General features: G+C 42.7%; 1 protein-coding gene across 3 annotated transcripts in view; it reads left to right on the top strand.

Annotated features, from left to right (window-relative positions):
• The window catches only part of gse1b (Gse1 coiled-coil protein b), a 177,678-nt gene that overhangs the window by 109,539 nt on the left and 52,683 nt on the right, over positions 1-15,456 (top strand). The window lies entirely within an intron of this gene.

Below are 15,456 nucleotides of genomic sequence, written 5' to 3'. Positions count from 1 at the left end.
GTGCACGCAAGCATGCATACATGTGTGTTAGGAATTTTTTATGTGTGTGTGTGTGTGTGTGTGGGTTTGTGTGTGAAAATGAGTGAGTACAAGGGCAGCGTGAGGTTACTGCCGGTCGGCGCTTAAGTGCGTCTCACGGCTCACTGGGCACTGATTGTGGAGAGGACGACCAAGAGAGGGCAGGGAGAGAGAGAGTGACAGACAGGGAGAATGAAGAGACAGGACCTTAAGAAGACGATAATAATCTGCCAGTACCCTGTTTTCCAGTTAAATCTACCATATTTCTGTTTCTATTTTTGTGTGTATTCGTGTATACTCATATGGAACTATCTCCATACATATATTCATGTTCCCCCTGCATCTCGGTTGTTAAACATTCACGTTGTGCACTTAAACACCTGTGAAGCTGACAAAAATAGATGCACCACACTGTGCCAAAATGTATGCAGAGATGGCTGATTCAGAACTCTCCCCGCATTGAACTCGCACATGCTTATTGCTGTTGACAGTCTGTTTAATTTTAAATCTGACATCCTTTCAAAGGTGCCTGTCCTCTGGCCAGTGTGTGTTTTCATGTGTGTGTGATTGTTGTCTCCCTGCAGTAGAAGTGGCTACACTTAGCTGCCATGAATTATGTATGTGCTTTAGTCAGCAGGTACAGTGTGCAGTTAGACCATTAACAACATCACTGTGGTTTTGTCCCTGACATTTCAATTTCACCATTTCACCAAATTCCTCTTTCACATTCTAAACTAGTTTTATTAGTTTTGATTGAATGCACGTTGTTACAGTTAATGTGTCTTAGTAATGCAAAGCAAGATTGAGGGTTGTACAGGAGGGTTTTAAGTTGTGCAATTAATTTAATAAGTAATCCAAGAGAAACCAAAATGTACAGACTGTGTTTCTTAACCATTAAAGCATCTGTTATGGGAACAGTCAACACAGATATACATTTCTCTGTTTACTGAATTCTCCCTGCAGTCCCACCAAACGCAAAGAACTATACGTATAGATGTAGGTGAGTAAACTGAGGAGCAAATCCCTATCACCACTTCAGCTTGAAGCTTGTAACCAGCACATTCTAAAGAGTCGTTTTCAACCATTTGAAGCATTTTCTGCAGTTTTACTTTCTTACTTTTACCTTGACATGCAAATTGAAACACTTTTTTATGTGCTGCCCTTCACTGTTGCCTTTTTGTTCTGTACTTGCTCTTCAGCATGGCTCCAGTCTTCGCTGTGTCTTCTCTGTCTTGTGAGCCCTCCTCTCTTGTTCAGGAGGAGGGTTTTGAAATGGAGATGTGCAAGTGAAAGCCACAGAGCGCCTGCTGTGTGAGGGAAAAAAAAATAAAGAAAAAGGAAAAACAACACAGAGATGTGGTTGTGACAGAGTTAGGGTTCAATGTAGTACTTTCCATACATGCCTGTCTCTGACTGCTATACACCCAAAGGTGATGGTTGGATCAAACAGAGCAGTGCAAGGGAGAGCATGACCAAGGGGAGAGAGAGAAGGATAGGAAATTATAGAGAGGCAATAAGAAATATAAGGAAAGACACTTTTTATTATAAATCCTGAAGGGGAATTCTCCTCACCTTCCCTCTGTCTATTTGGGCCTTTTTCTGTCTCCTTCATCTACCTCCTTATCCTTACCCTAACCCTCTTCTTCATCCTTCTTTTGGATTTGGTACCTACAATCCTCCCTGTGTGTGGGTTTGTGTTGCATCTTGTGACCTCCGAAAAACCCTGACTCCAACCTTGCCCCCAGCAGGAGAGCAGCACCGAGAGAAAGTGTCAGTCGTGACAGTGGCCAGCAGTAGTTCAGTTCAGTGTGTGTATTTCTCTTTCTCTCCCTCTTATTTTGTGTGCTTGTGTGCGTGTGTGTGTGTGTGTGTGTGTGTGTGTGTGTGTGTGTGTGTGTGTGTGTGTGTGTGTGTGTGTGTGTGTGTGTGTGTGTGTGTGTGTGTGTGTGTGTGTGTGTGTGTGTGTGTGTGTGTGTGTGTGTTTGTGTGTCCCACACCGTGGGTTGCTTCTTCTCTCCCCCCCTTCTTTCATTCAGCCTCTGAATGAGCCCCTGCCTGCCTTACCGTCTTAACCGCGGTTGCCTTGGAGACTATGTCAGACACATGCTAGTTCACCATGATTATTTGACAACAAAAAAAAAGGTTGGGTTAAATGAAGGGGATTGGGATGTGTGTGTGTGTGTGTGTGTGTGTGTGTGTGTGTGTGTGTGTGTGTGTGTGTGTGTGTGTGTGTGTGTGTGTGTGTGTGTGTGTGTGTGTGTGTGTGTGTGTGTGTGTGTGTGTGTGTGTGTGTGTGTGTGTGTGTGTGGGGAAAGACACTAGATAAAGCTGAGAAAGAAATCAAGAGGATAACAGCCGGAGACTAAGAGATGAAGGTGTGTTTAAGGGAAAAAAGGCACTTGAACTCGAGTTGCATCTACATCACAGCTGAGGTGGAGCAGAGGGAACAACCGCTTCAAAATGGAGGATGGCTCATGGTCACTCTTTCTCATTATCCTCCTCCTCACTTTGATACTCCTTCTGTCTCCTCTTGCTGTCTGTTCCTCCCTTCTCTTTCTCCCTCTTATCTAACCTCCTCCCTCCTTTATTCTCTGCTGTGATTTAAAGAGATAAAAACCTTGTTTAAACCTCTTAGTCTTAGCATGCGTTTTGTTTGTGATGCCTGTTTGCATTTGTCTGCATATCTTTCTGGTATATGTGTGTGCTGTGTGGGCTTGTATTCAAGTTGACTGCTCAGATAGATGGGATTGCTTTCAGGTTGTTGTTGTGTTGTTGTCCCCCCCCCCCCCCCCCCCCCAAATCTGTCTGCGCTTATAGCCTCAGGGTAAAGCAGTGAGAAACAGAGAAATAGAAAAAAGTGGAGAGAGAGAAAGTAGAATGGGCAGAGAGTGCACGGCAGAAAAACAAGAGCAAAAAAAAGTTATGCTGAAACCACAAACCACAGAGGCAAAGAGAAGAAAGAGGAAGTGAGGTTAAAGAGAAGGAGGGGCTGATGTTTTGTTGTAAGAAGCCACAGACTGACAAAGGTTTGGTGTTGGGTACAAAACCTGTGAAACTGAGAAGCATCAGTTATTGCTCACGTAAGTAAGTACAGTCAAGTATTTCCTTTTCCCTTTGTTAATAAGCTGATTTCAGCTGGTTCACTGTCAAAACGTAGTCAGAAAAAAAAAAAAAAGCAAACAGTGAATAACACTAAAATAAGACCCTGGAAAATAAATTATGAAGCTAAAACACAATTTCCAAGAGGGACATCTGTAGCTGCATGTGAAAACTCCAAGGGCTGAATTTGATTTTTTCAATTTGATTTTATTTGGAGACCTATCAGAAGTAAATAGAGTAGATGGCGAGAAGCAGAGTGGAATTCTGCCTTCAGTGCTGAAAATAACCCAAATAATTGTGTACACCTAAACTGGAACTTTTAACATAGGCCTGTTTTGATTTAGCATAGTATGTGTTTTTTATGACCTATGAACAGGGGTACAAAGTTAGCTTCCATGTTCGTACTCTGGCCAGCTGACTGTTATATGTAATACGATTAGCTATTGATTAGTACCTCATTTTACTCCACTGTAAAAACCCAACCATCCCTTTAAATAACTGAATGCCACCTAAAAGCCATCTAAACAGATTAATATTTAGTTGTTGTTTTTTTTTTTAAACAATCTGTAGAGTGCTTATATTTCAGGTAGGAAACCAATTTAAAAACCAGTCCACCTTAAAGGACTGGAGACAGAAGAAAATACATGCCCAGTAACAAAATGTCTAAGACGGCATTAACCTTGATGTAAAGCAAGAATATAACAGATCCAGGGCATCAAGAGTCTCATTGTTGTGATCTCTTTTCTACCTATCTCCCTGTCTCAAAATCAATTCCTTGAGAACACAGCAACATGGACAAAAAGCCCCTTTTCATCGCACACACACAAACACACACACAGGAGTAATCAATACGTGTGAGAGCCATTCTAGGTGTTGAGCCCTGGATCAAAGTGTGGACTAATCACTGGTGATTACTGAGCACTCGTTCAGGAGCCGAGAAGAGTGTGTGAGTGTATGTTAAGAGCAATTTCTCTTCAAAAATGTGCATATTAGACATCTGCTATCACACACTGATAACCTCAAACAAAGGGAGAGCAGTCATTTATTGAGCGAGCAGAGGAGTCCATACTGTGTTAGTCAATTATCTTTGCAGTATTGGAATAATTATTTCCAGTTAACTACAGTATCTTTCCTTCAAAGGCCATTTCCTCCGATCAATTTCTTCAAATCTCCACACCACATCTACCACTCTCTTTATGCTAGCATCCACTCAAGTGTCACTAGTCTTTCCACATCTTTCTCCTCCCCCCTCAGTGCGTTTATCCCCTGTTCACTCTATCATTGTATCCATTTATCTGTTTTACTCCCCCTCTGCAGCTCGCTCCCTCCATCCCTCCCTCTCCATGTGTTCTGACAGCTCTTGTCATTAGATGGCAGTAGCAGCAGTAAAGCAGTCACAATGATGGACTGCCATCTCCCTCACCCTTTCTCTCTCCCACTCTAGCTGTTTTTCCTCCTCGCTGACTCTGCCCTGGCTGTAAAAGCTCTGACCCGTTCTCAATGTGGCATCTGTTCCACGCCAGTCCGCAGGTGGCACTGCCGCGGTCTCAGCTGTAAAGGTCGGCGGTGGCGCGTCTAACCGGCTGCCCGCTTTAGCCTCCTCGTAAACCTTGAGCTGTTAAACCCTAACCCCGCACACCTGTGGCCCCGGCTCGTCTCTGGATACAAGCCACCACCAGCAACAGTGACGTTGGACCTCCAGAAATACACACACATGAACACGTATTAGTATAGCTACACTTGTGAGAACCTTTATAGACTACATGTTCTTCGGCATTCAAACTGTGTTACTCAAAGGAATTGCTTAGCCTTACCCCCATCTCATTTAGTCTTTTATTTTGAGGAGAGAGACTATCTGGTGGCTGTGATGTTAACAATCCAATGATGATCTTCTTCTACAGTATGTACTCTCTCACCTGTTTAATCCACACAAAGTGTCAGACATTTGTGGTTTTAAAGGGGTAATTACCTGGGCTATTAACAAAGAGACTAAACAATTGTAAAAAAAAATAAAAATAACAACAAATCTTTGCTGTAATCAAAGCCTTGAATGTTTGTATGCACCTGTTATTCCAATGGCTAAAACAAATGGGTTTTCCAGAATCTATTCCTTTGAATAAAGCCAAGAAAAGTATCTTTACAAGCTCATTATCACACTCGGGACATTTGGTTCTCCTGCACTGGAATTCAGGAACACACAGATACACACACAAAACCCTCACTCAATGACACAATATTCCTGCAGACATCCACTAAGCTAACAGGTGCATGGAGGTTATGGGGGCTTTTCTGGAGTTACGGTAGCATACAACCATGATTTATGAACTGCAGTTAGATCTCGCTCTCCTTCTCTTCTGCTCCCTCTAGTAGTCACTGTCAGGTTGGCACCAGGGAGTATGCTATGCTGTTTGTGTAGTGCATTGTGTTGGATGAGGGATTTGTTAGTTCTGCTCCTGTGTGGCTGTGGACAACGCACACAACCCGCACACACACAGTATATACAGAAGCAGCAGTGGGAGGGTAAAGTAAAGGGTTTCTTTACAGCTGTGTGGGTGCAGGGGGGAATAGTTTGCGGAGTGCTTTTCAAACAGTCAGACATCATGACGGGCACTAACCTCTGCTCTTTTGCGTTAAGTTGCAGTTGGGATGTCTGTGTGTGTTTGTGAGTGTTAGTCGTGTGTATTCGGTGTCACCTCTCTCCTGAAACATTATTCCAGCAGCAGAAATAGCCGAGCACTAATTGCCTTCATCTTCCTTTGCCTCCACTAATCAAATTAGGCTACAGAGAGTTCTAATTAAACCCTGCCTGCATCTGATGGCGCTGGGTTCACTTACACAAACACACTCAAACAGATGCACATCACTATCATTGACACATGAAACAAGGATTGTTTCTACATATGTGCACTCAGATGAGGAGTGCTGGTTTGTAAGCCTCTCACCACTTGACCACTAGAAGGGCTGAAGTGCATTAAGCCGCAGGGTGTGGAAAGGATGGTGGTAATGCTGCACTCTTTGAAGTGGTTTGAGATTGATCAGCAATGATATAGTAAACCATTGATAAGGAGGCTCAGAGGAAGCAATAATATGTGTAAGCTGAGTCATTGCTCTTATGCTAGAAATTGAATGTGAAAATGTATATAGAAAGAAAGCAATAGAGTGTGAGGCAGGTGGTAGCCTAGAGTTTATTTGATCTGTTTAAAGGTGAGAACCTTTTATTGATTTTGGCCTCAGGCATAGCTATGACTCCTTGCACAGACACTTTGCAGAACTGTTGACACAGCGTGCACCATCACAATGCGTTGACACGACCCTGACTCCTGAAGGTTATGGTGGTGCTTAGAATGATACATAATGGCTGACGATGTCAATTCCAGTTATACATTTATCTATTCATTCTATTAATGTACAGATTTTTTTTTTAAAAGGTGTGTGAGTGACTTTGGGTACAAAGTCACAGCAGCCCAGGTTTGATTCCAACCCCTGGCTCATTTCTGCATGTCCTCCTCTCCCTCTTTTTGCCACATTTCCTGCATCTGTACAGGTTTTAGCATCCAATGAAGAAGACATAATGGAATAATTTGTTTTAAACAAATCAAAGTGAAAAAGAGATAATCAAGTTACACTTGACACTGTTAACATTTGGCTGCGCCTGGATTTACAGATGTTTAACATTTAAAAGTATGACCTAGTGGATTTTAAAAATGAAGACTTTGGCAAAGGCAGGTGAACTTGTTTAATTTATTAAGGTAACCACAAAAAAGGTGTTTAAACCTTCATGAAAGATATGTAAATATTATGTACAAGCAGTGACAGACAGACACAAAGAAAAGGCAGTACTGGATGCCAGTTACTATATGATACCATACCATACTATATCATACATTACAATATGATGCAATACACTTTCTATCGCATTGTATTTGGCAACTGAGACGGTTGACTCTCCTCTGCACGGCAGCAGAGTTTCAGTTACATTTTGGCCCCTTGCTTTACCCTTCAGATCACCTCCCATAGCTCTACCAGCAGGCGTCAGTGTCCAGGTCCTCACCCTGAACTGTGTTAATAAACATGTGCACCCAGTATACTGTAGATATTCACTTTTTAAACTGCTGAATGTCATTTATTTAAAATGTTCCCTGTCCTGTTAATGGCACCATAAAATCTCTGTGGTTAGAGAAACAAGCAGAAAAAATGAGATAGTCGAGGTTAAAAGAAGGCGCAGGGTAATCCTCTCTCACTTCCCGGGCTAATTAGGAGTGTGTGAGGCTAAGATTTAGGAGGAAGAGGAGGGAAAACAGAGAACTGTACCACCCAGGGAGAGGGTAATGGGGATTTGGAAATTGCACTTTTTCGACTCTGGTAGTGTACTTGTGTATCTTTTTTTCGAATAGTGGGTGGGGAGGGCCTTTTAAGCCGACAGCATTCCAATCACTAGTCAATGGGATTTCAGAGCTTAGCCATCAAAGCAAACCCTTCACTTAAGACAAGAAATAAAGGAAGTCCAAATATGACAGAGTTCAATCCCCTCTCCTCCTCTTTGTTCAATATGTTAAACATTTGTCCTTCCTATATAGATGCAGCTTCTGTTTTTGCATTTTGGATGTTCCCATGTTTGTTTGTTTTTTTAGCCAGAAGTTAACATTTTTGGACAAGAGGATGGAGCTTGAGAGGAGCAAGGGGTTGGCGAACAAGAATCTAAGTTCAGATTATTACACAGTCAGTACTCATACTGTAACTACTTTATTACCGATAGGAATGAGCGATTTCATTCTCCCACAAAATGTCATTTGTTGAGGTGGCTAACCAGAGTTGGGCAAAAGGCAAAGGGAGCTTGTGGAACTTAGCAGACTCTAGGTTAATTTGACCGCATCTCCAGAGGAGGTCACAAGCAGCGGTTGAACCACACTTACTGGAACATAGAAGCACCCATCTGTTATAAAAAGCAGCCATACCCGTTATCATGTGTAACTCTAATACTTGGTATATTTGAATGGGTAACTTATTAAAAACATTCACTCGGTTGTCTTTAACAACTCATATCTCTGTTAACAAAATTTGGCTTGAACAGAGTTGTAAGCTTTAGAGACTCTGTTTTTGCACCAGGCTTTAAAACGTGTTTTTTTCTGATGTTAAGTTTGGTATTTTAATTTGGGGCCTGATGGGGAATTACTCACTTTTGGAGCCAGTCTCAAGTGGCCACTTAAGGAACTGCTTTTCTTGGTACTTCTGCTTTGGCTCCATTTATTGGGAACCAGAGAGCTGCAGTGTTTATAGACCAGGTAGTAAATACCTATGTAGGCAGGGGGGCTTCTCCATTCTCAGTGTGTGAGTGTTTGAGAGGTGAAGGATGAGCAGCCAATGACCTCAGAGAATCAGCAGGGGGTGTAACCGGTCTGGAAGGGGCAGCAGGTCCTGGTCTGTCTGTTGTCTCCCTCACCAGGTATGAATGACCTGGATCAGAGACTACACCACATTTAAAGGTGTGATGGATGAATAACCTGCCTTCTACTTCATTTGCTGAGGTTCCTGCTTTATGTGTGTGTGTGCGTGTGTGTGTTGTTTGTGTGTCTGATTGGTGCTGTGCTGCCAGCCCATCGGCACACAGGAAATGGAAATGAATCATGAGAGACAGATTAAGAGAATGGCGAGAGCTCATCACATCCTGTTAAAGACTGTAGATGACTGGAGGCAAGGTCTCTCTCTCTCTCTCTCTCTCTCTCTCTCTCTCTCTCTCTCACACTCACTCACTATCCTTTTCTCCATGCTCCTGTTCCTGTCCATGTCTTCACTCTCTCTCCTCCGCTCTCTGTCGTTCTCAGACAGTGGTTTGCCGTGTGGCGAGTGATCAGTGACTGGGTCTAAAGCATCCTATTCAAATTTGTGTCACACACTGAATTTGTGTTGGAGTGAGTGAGTGTGAGGCAGAGGGACAGGCAGAGACTGCATGATGGATGATAGATGATAGCTGTGACCTGAATAGATGGCTCCGGGCCGGTCAGATGACTTCCTCAGGAGGCGGAGTAATGAGGAGAGGGCACAGGATTACCGCTCCATCACTCTGTTTTCATGGAAGCCTTACCGCAAACAAATAGCACATCGTCTGTAGAGAACAGAACTCACATATACACACACACACGCACACACACGCACATGCACACACTGTGTTTGTTCACGAGTGAGTTCAGTATATGCCCAATAAATGATGCCTGCCTCACGAAAAGAGCCAAAGGGGGCAGAGGTTTTGGTGATTTTACTCCTCCTCTCTCATATCCAGCCCTGTGGGCACTGTGTTTGTGTGGTTATTTTTGCCCTTTTTGCCTGCACAGTGTCAGAGTGTGGCCTCCATAGGGGTTGTTTCACACCCTTAGAAAAAACTGTACAAACTGATAGGTCAGACAAGGTTACATCAGCAGCTCTTAGTAAGTGGACATGTAAACACACTCCCCTCTCACACAGAAGTGCAAAAAAACATGAGCACAACATGCTTGTGCTCTAAACAACTGGTATGGGAGCAAGTTTCCTGATAAATCCCAAAGTAAAACCAGTTGAAGGATGATGCATTGATCTGACACGCAGTCGTACTGCACTCTGGTGTTGATTGATGTGGCCTGGCTCCCGGCTCTGTGAGTGTCTGCTCCGGTCTCTCGGCATCATGTCAAAGGAGGTCTTAGGAAAAAGCTGGCCGACTAGGGGATCCTTAGGAGGGTTGGAGAACAGAGATGAAGGTCAGAGGAGTGTAGGGTGCAAGGTGAGAAAAGGGCTAAAAACAGGGAAGTGATGAAACGCATGCAATGATAAGACAAGTACATGCGGAGCAAGCTTCTGAAAGATGGAGACAAGAGCGAGGACTGGCACACCACGGATATGGGTATGGGGGTTTCCGAGTGTGGGAGAAGAAAGGCTATTGAGTGTGAAGGGGGGTGGAAGGGAGAAGGGGGAAGGGGAAGCGGGAACAGATTTGGGGAGGGCAGGGCAGCTGAATCCTGGTGGGGAGTGGCAGAAGTAAGCTGGCACTGCGGAGGCAGGCATATGGAGGGCAGGTTGGCACTTTGGCTGCCACCGGAGCGTGCACCTGCCTACAGGGGGAGACTCTGCCAAGAAGATGGGAGAGGAGGGAAGAAGTGAAGAGAGAGAGAGAGAGAGAGAGAGAGAGGACAGGGGTATTTCGGTGCTCTGATAATTGTGTATATTAATGAAGAGTGTAAGTGTATCAGACAACTGTGTGTGGCCACTTCCAAAGGAGACAAAGCATACACGCATGCAGGTGGATTTTCCATTTTCCAATACTTAAACATGTAACACACACTCAGACATGCTCAGACATATTAACATTTAAATCACCATCAGTATTGAACAAACACTAGCTTTGCTCTTACCTTGTTTGTCTAAGTCTCACACTCGGCTTTATCAAGTGTGTCTCCTGGCTTTACACACATAAACATACTGGATAATCAGGATATTATTTAAAGCTTTCCTTAAATACACTGCAACACATCAAGTAATTGGATTCTACTGTTTTGCTGCCAACTAGCTGCTAATTAGATCACCAAGTTTCTCTCCCTCTGTCTTTATTTTATTTGCTGTGAACAAAACACCTCCCAAGTGTTTCACTGAAAAAGTGAAGAGTCTAAGGGCAGTAGAAAGCCGGCATGGATACGTTTGCTTTTAAAAGATTCAGGATATTAACTAACCATATTTAGCACTTTGCAATGATTGTGTGCATAGATATACATAATGAAACCAATAAGTTTGCATTAATCTGTGTTTGGCAGCCCAACACTAACACAGATGCAGAAGCCAAAGGCCAGTGCCCTCGTTAAGCCGCTGTCAGAGAGCGTTTGTAACAGCCCACTGGAGCCCATCTGTATCCTCACACACACACACACACACACACACACACACACACACACACACACACACATTCAAGCAAATAAGTTCCTCAGCTGCAAAAAAGGAAAACTAAGCAAGATGAAATCTCTTTATTGTTTATTTTGTATCTGACAAGGTATTTCTTCTAACAAGCAGCTTCTTTTTCTAAATAGTTTCAAGCTACCTCCTCCTTAATCACTGAGATTTGAGGTTCTGAGTAACTTCATGTTTGAAACTGGAATCACCATAATTCTAAAGCTGTAGGATCAACACTGACAAGTGAAAACAACGGCTTTCTTAAGTAAGAATGTCTTATTTTAAGCATTACCAATTTAATTTACGAGTTAAATGTAATGATAGAGATGATGGACAAAACTTTGGTTTTTTAATGTAAATCTTTTTATTTTCATGCATGGATTAAGTTAATTATTTAAGCAGGTGCATCTTATTTTTAGTATTAATACTTTTGCATTTATTATTATAAGCACTAGTTTTTTTTCTCAGTCGAAAAACAATAGTTTTATTCTAAATTATTATATTATCAAATTTGGGATAATTTAAATACATTTAGCTGTGTATGGATCAAATAATTTGTAAGTATTTTTTTAGTGTAGACACTGGTTTAAGGATGTCTGTTAGTTTTTCAGTGCTCACATTTTCCTGTTCTGTTGGCACATACTTATTTTACGTTCTCTTTTTTCTCAGATTTGTTGATTTTTTTCTGTTCATTGATATGTTCATAACATAGCTATTTAATGCACTAATGTGACTATAAATGTGTGTGTGCGCGTGTGTGTATGTGTAAAGGTGGGTGTCCACAAGCCTGTGCTGTAGGTGAATGGTGAAGGGCAGTGACTCTGTGCTCTGGTTTTAGCCTTGGCTGTGGATGCAAGTCTTTTGGCTGCCATGTTTTCCTCTGATCTGCCTCCCCTCTTTCATCACGAAAACCACAGAGAGCGAGGCAGAGGGAGACGGAGGGGTTTAAAGGCTGGCAGCAACACCATGGCCTTGAGGTGTTATCTCTGCCCCTTACTGTGTTGGAGAGAGAGAGAGAGGGAGAGAGAGAGAGCGTGGAGGGGGATGAGGAGAGAGATAGGGGGCTTGTAGGAGAGATTGTGCTGAGCCCACTTCTCTTTTTTTCCCCTCTTTCAGTGACGAGCAGGATGGTTAGCAGATGGTCTTGTTACCAGCAAAATAGAAATGAACGCACTAAAATTTGCCTGTGTTAATTTCTCATCTCCCAGGTGAGACCCTGAGCACTCTCATGCACAGAGAAACACACTCAACATATCACAGATACACACTCACATACATAAACGGCCTTGCCCTTCTGGCTTAAACACACACCATCTGCATGCTGGGGAAGTGTGTCAGAGGAGTGTGAAGTATGTGCTTGGCTCAGAGTACGTGTTTCTAATGCATCCATAGCCGTAGCTTATGTTGCTTTTGAATGTAAAGAGTGTCGGCAAACGCTTCATGTCGACAGTCATCAGTTACCCAGTTCTCCAAATATGGTGGGTGTTTGCAGGGCTGAGCTTAAAAAGTGAGCTGTAATGGCATTTAGAGGTAAAGTGGAAGCAAGGGAATCTGTGCTAACTGGGAGGAGGAGATACCATGTTCATCCGCAGACGAAGACTTAAACCCTTTTCATTCTCTTCTCATCATCCCTCCCTCCTTTTCCTTGCATGCTTAGCAGTGAGGTGAGAGCTTCTGCTTTGTCACGTCTGCTTCTTCATGTTTGTGTGTTTCAAGGATCCGGAGTAGTCCATAGCTTATCCCTGTGAGTGTGTGTGTTCTGTAGGGATTGAAGCGCCTTAGCCTCCCTTATCGCCTTACTGTAGGGCATTCGCTTTAGCTGCTTGAACCTGTGGGATAAAAAAAAAGTGATAGAAGGGAGGGATAGAAAGTGAGGAAAACATACCTTTACCTGGTGTATTAAGTTTCATAATCTTTATTTAGAGTGATTCACAGAGACTATCCTGTTGTTGTTGTTGTTTTTTTCTAAAACCAGCATCATAGCTTGTTCTGTACAGCAGTGGGCCTGATGATGGATGTCTCAGTGTATAGTCCTTGTAATTCTTTCAGCAAATGACATCATTAAGCTTGTTTTTTTTTCATGGCAGACCTCTTTATCAGCAGAGTTAATTCAATATGTCTCTCAGGCGGGAGAAAAGAGAGCTTGGTGATGAAGATGGCTGCTTGACAGGGGAGTTAGATGCTCCACAGCTAATAGGCCATCAATATTCAATGAAATGAAACCAAGGATGGAAAAGGAGAAAGAGGCTTAAAGAAACTGCTTTGGCTGTTTTGTTTGTTTTTAACCATCACCTTGTGAAACTACTGAGAAAGGCTGTGAGGGACAGAAAACTCTCAAACCATTCAAACAACATATTCAGCTGAATGATCCATGACACTCGCCTTGCCCTCTCGCTCTTCCTTTTTCCAAGACCTCTACTTGAAAACAGAGGCTGTTCATGTCTGTGTGCAGCACAATTCTACGGTTGCTACCTTCAGAGGCTTAATTGTTGCGATGCTAAAATGTGCAGGCACTGATGGTTCTGCAGAGGGCTTGGACTGAACCAAAAAGGCATATGTTACACTATGTATGTATAACACGCACACTTGCACACTAGTGTCTCTGCTGTGTTAACAACCGAGACACTTTGGCGCCCACGCAGCCCTTGGATGTGAATGAAATGAGTCATATGTGAGGACGGTCTTCACAAACATAGCACACTGAACACATATGTTCCTCTTGAATGTAAAAAAAAAACACTCCTACATGCATTGTGCCTGTGGTTACAGAACAACCTTCTGCCCTGTCTCAGTGCTAACCCACATGCCCCAAAGGCTGGAAAAGTGAACTATATGCACTTAACACAGAGATCACCCACATCTCCTGTTGCTCTTTAACCAGCGTGGTAGGTCGCAGGTCTTGGTGGAGTCCTTGATGTGTGCAGAGGAGTGATGATGAGCTTAATGCAGTCTGTCTGTGTCCGGGGACGTGACCACCACAATAATAAAGCACTAATACGATGCGCCGTCTGCTGCATGCTAATCACTGACTCACTCTCTCTCTTTCTCTTTTATGTACTCTATTGTTGTGAGACATGAGAGACAGACAAGTGAGAGAAGACAGTCAAACTGATGTTTCATGCATTAGTAGTACTGTTTGTATACCTGAAGAATTACGTAATAGTAAAAAAAAAAACTACATTGTAAACACTGTTTTTGCATGAGAAAAGGTTTTTAAGATCCCAAAACTTGAATTTGTCTAACACAACTAAGAAGCACTTACCCTCAACTTGTTCTTCTACTAAACAAAAACAAAACTATATTCAGAAAGATCCAGTGGTATTCAAGTGTATTGATCAGTCACATATTTATAAAGTTTAGATACAGGGAGAACTAATCAGTCATCAATGCTTTCATAAATATTTTAATGAATATGACATAAGTCACTACAAAAGTATTTTTAGCTTCATTTTTTGCAAATGAAAAAAGCTGTATCATATGTAAATCAAATCTTCACTCAAAAAGTGAGAGACCAGAAGAATATGTAAAATGCATTTAGAATGTATGATATTATATGCTTATATGGGAGTTTCATTTGGATATAATCTGATATGTTCATCTTTGCTGCTTATAAAATCTTTCACCATCTTGGATAGTACAGTTTTCTTGTGCACTTTCCCAACTCTTTACTATCAACAAATACTGCCTTGACCATATTCTTTACAGCACAGTCACGGTCAGTTCATTCAATGACTGCAAATTTTAACTTTTTGAGGACCCGCATTTAGCTCTGATGAGAGCCTCTACCAAAGTCCAGAACACCTTGAATGAGGAGAAAAATGTGGCCTTAACACTTGTAAGGGCCTTGACATTTGGTCCCGTGGAACAAAGCCCTCCCACCCCTCTCCCAATCACACAGAGGCACATCTCGGGCTGGCTGAATAAACAAAGCCACTTCAAAGCAGCTCAGTGCTCATGCCAACAGAGCTGAGAGGAGGAGAGGGAGGGCCCGCACACTGGAATGAATCAGGAGGGAGAGCGAGGGGTGGAGGGATGTCTAAGCGTGACTGCTATTAATGGCCTAATAATGTATTTGGCTGTTTTGGCAGTTGTGAAAAGGTTGGAGGGGGGCAGAGGGTAGAGGAGAAAGAGTTGACAGCGTGTCACGGCTGGTTAAAAGCAAGCTGGGAGAAGAGAGGGAGGCCTTGTTTGTTGGACTAAATGCTGTAAATAACATCAGAGAGAGCAGCTAAATGGAAATCAATGCAATTACCCTATTAGCATGGGCTTGAACTCACACTGGCGGCTCTCTCTCGTTCTCTCTCTGGCTACCTCCTTTCTGTCCATTTCCTGTACCTTTTATCACCCTATGCATAATGATATAGATTTGCAGAGATTTCTGCCAGACAAACCTGGAAATGAGTACTCTAAATCACTACATGTTAGAAATGC

This window comes from Labrus mixtus, chromosome 1, assembly GCF_963584025.1.
Source record: "Labrus mixtus chromosome 1, fLabMix1.1, whole genome shotgun sequence".
In the NCBI taxonomy this organism is placed as follows: Eukaryota; Metazoa; Chordata; class Actinopteri; order Labriformes; family Labridae; genus Labrus; species Labrus mixtus.
Note: the sequence above shows the minus strand (reverse complement) of the source record. Positions and strands in the feature narration are given on the sequence as shown.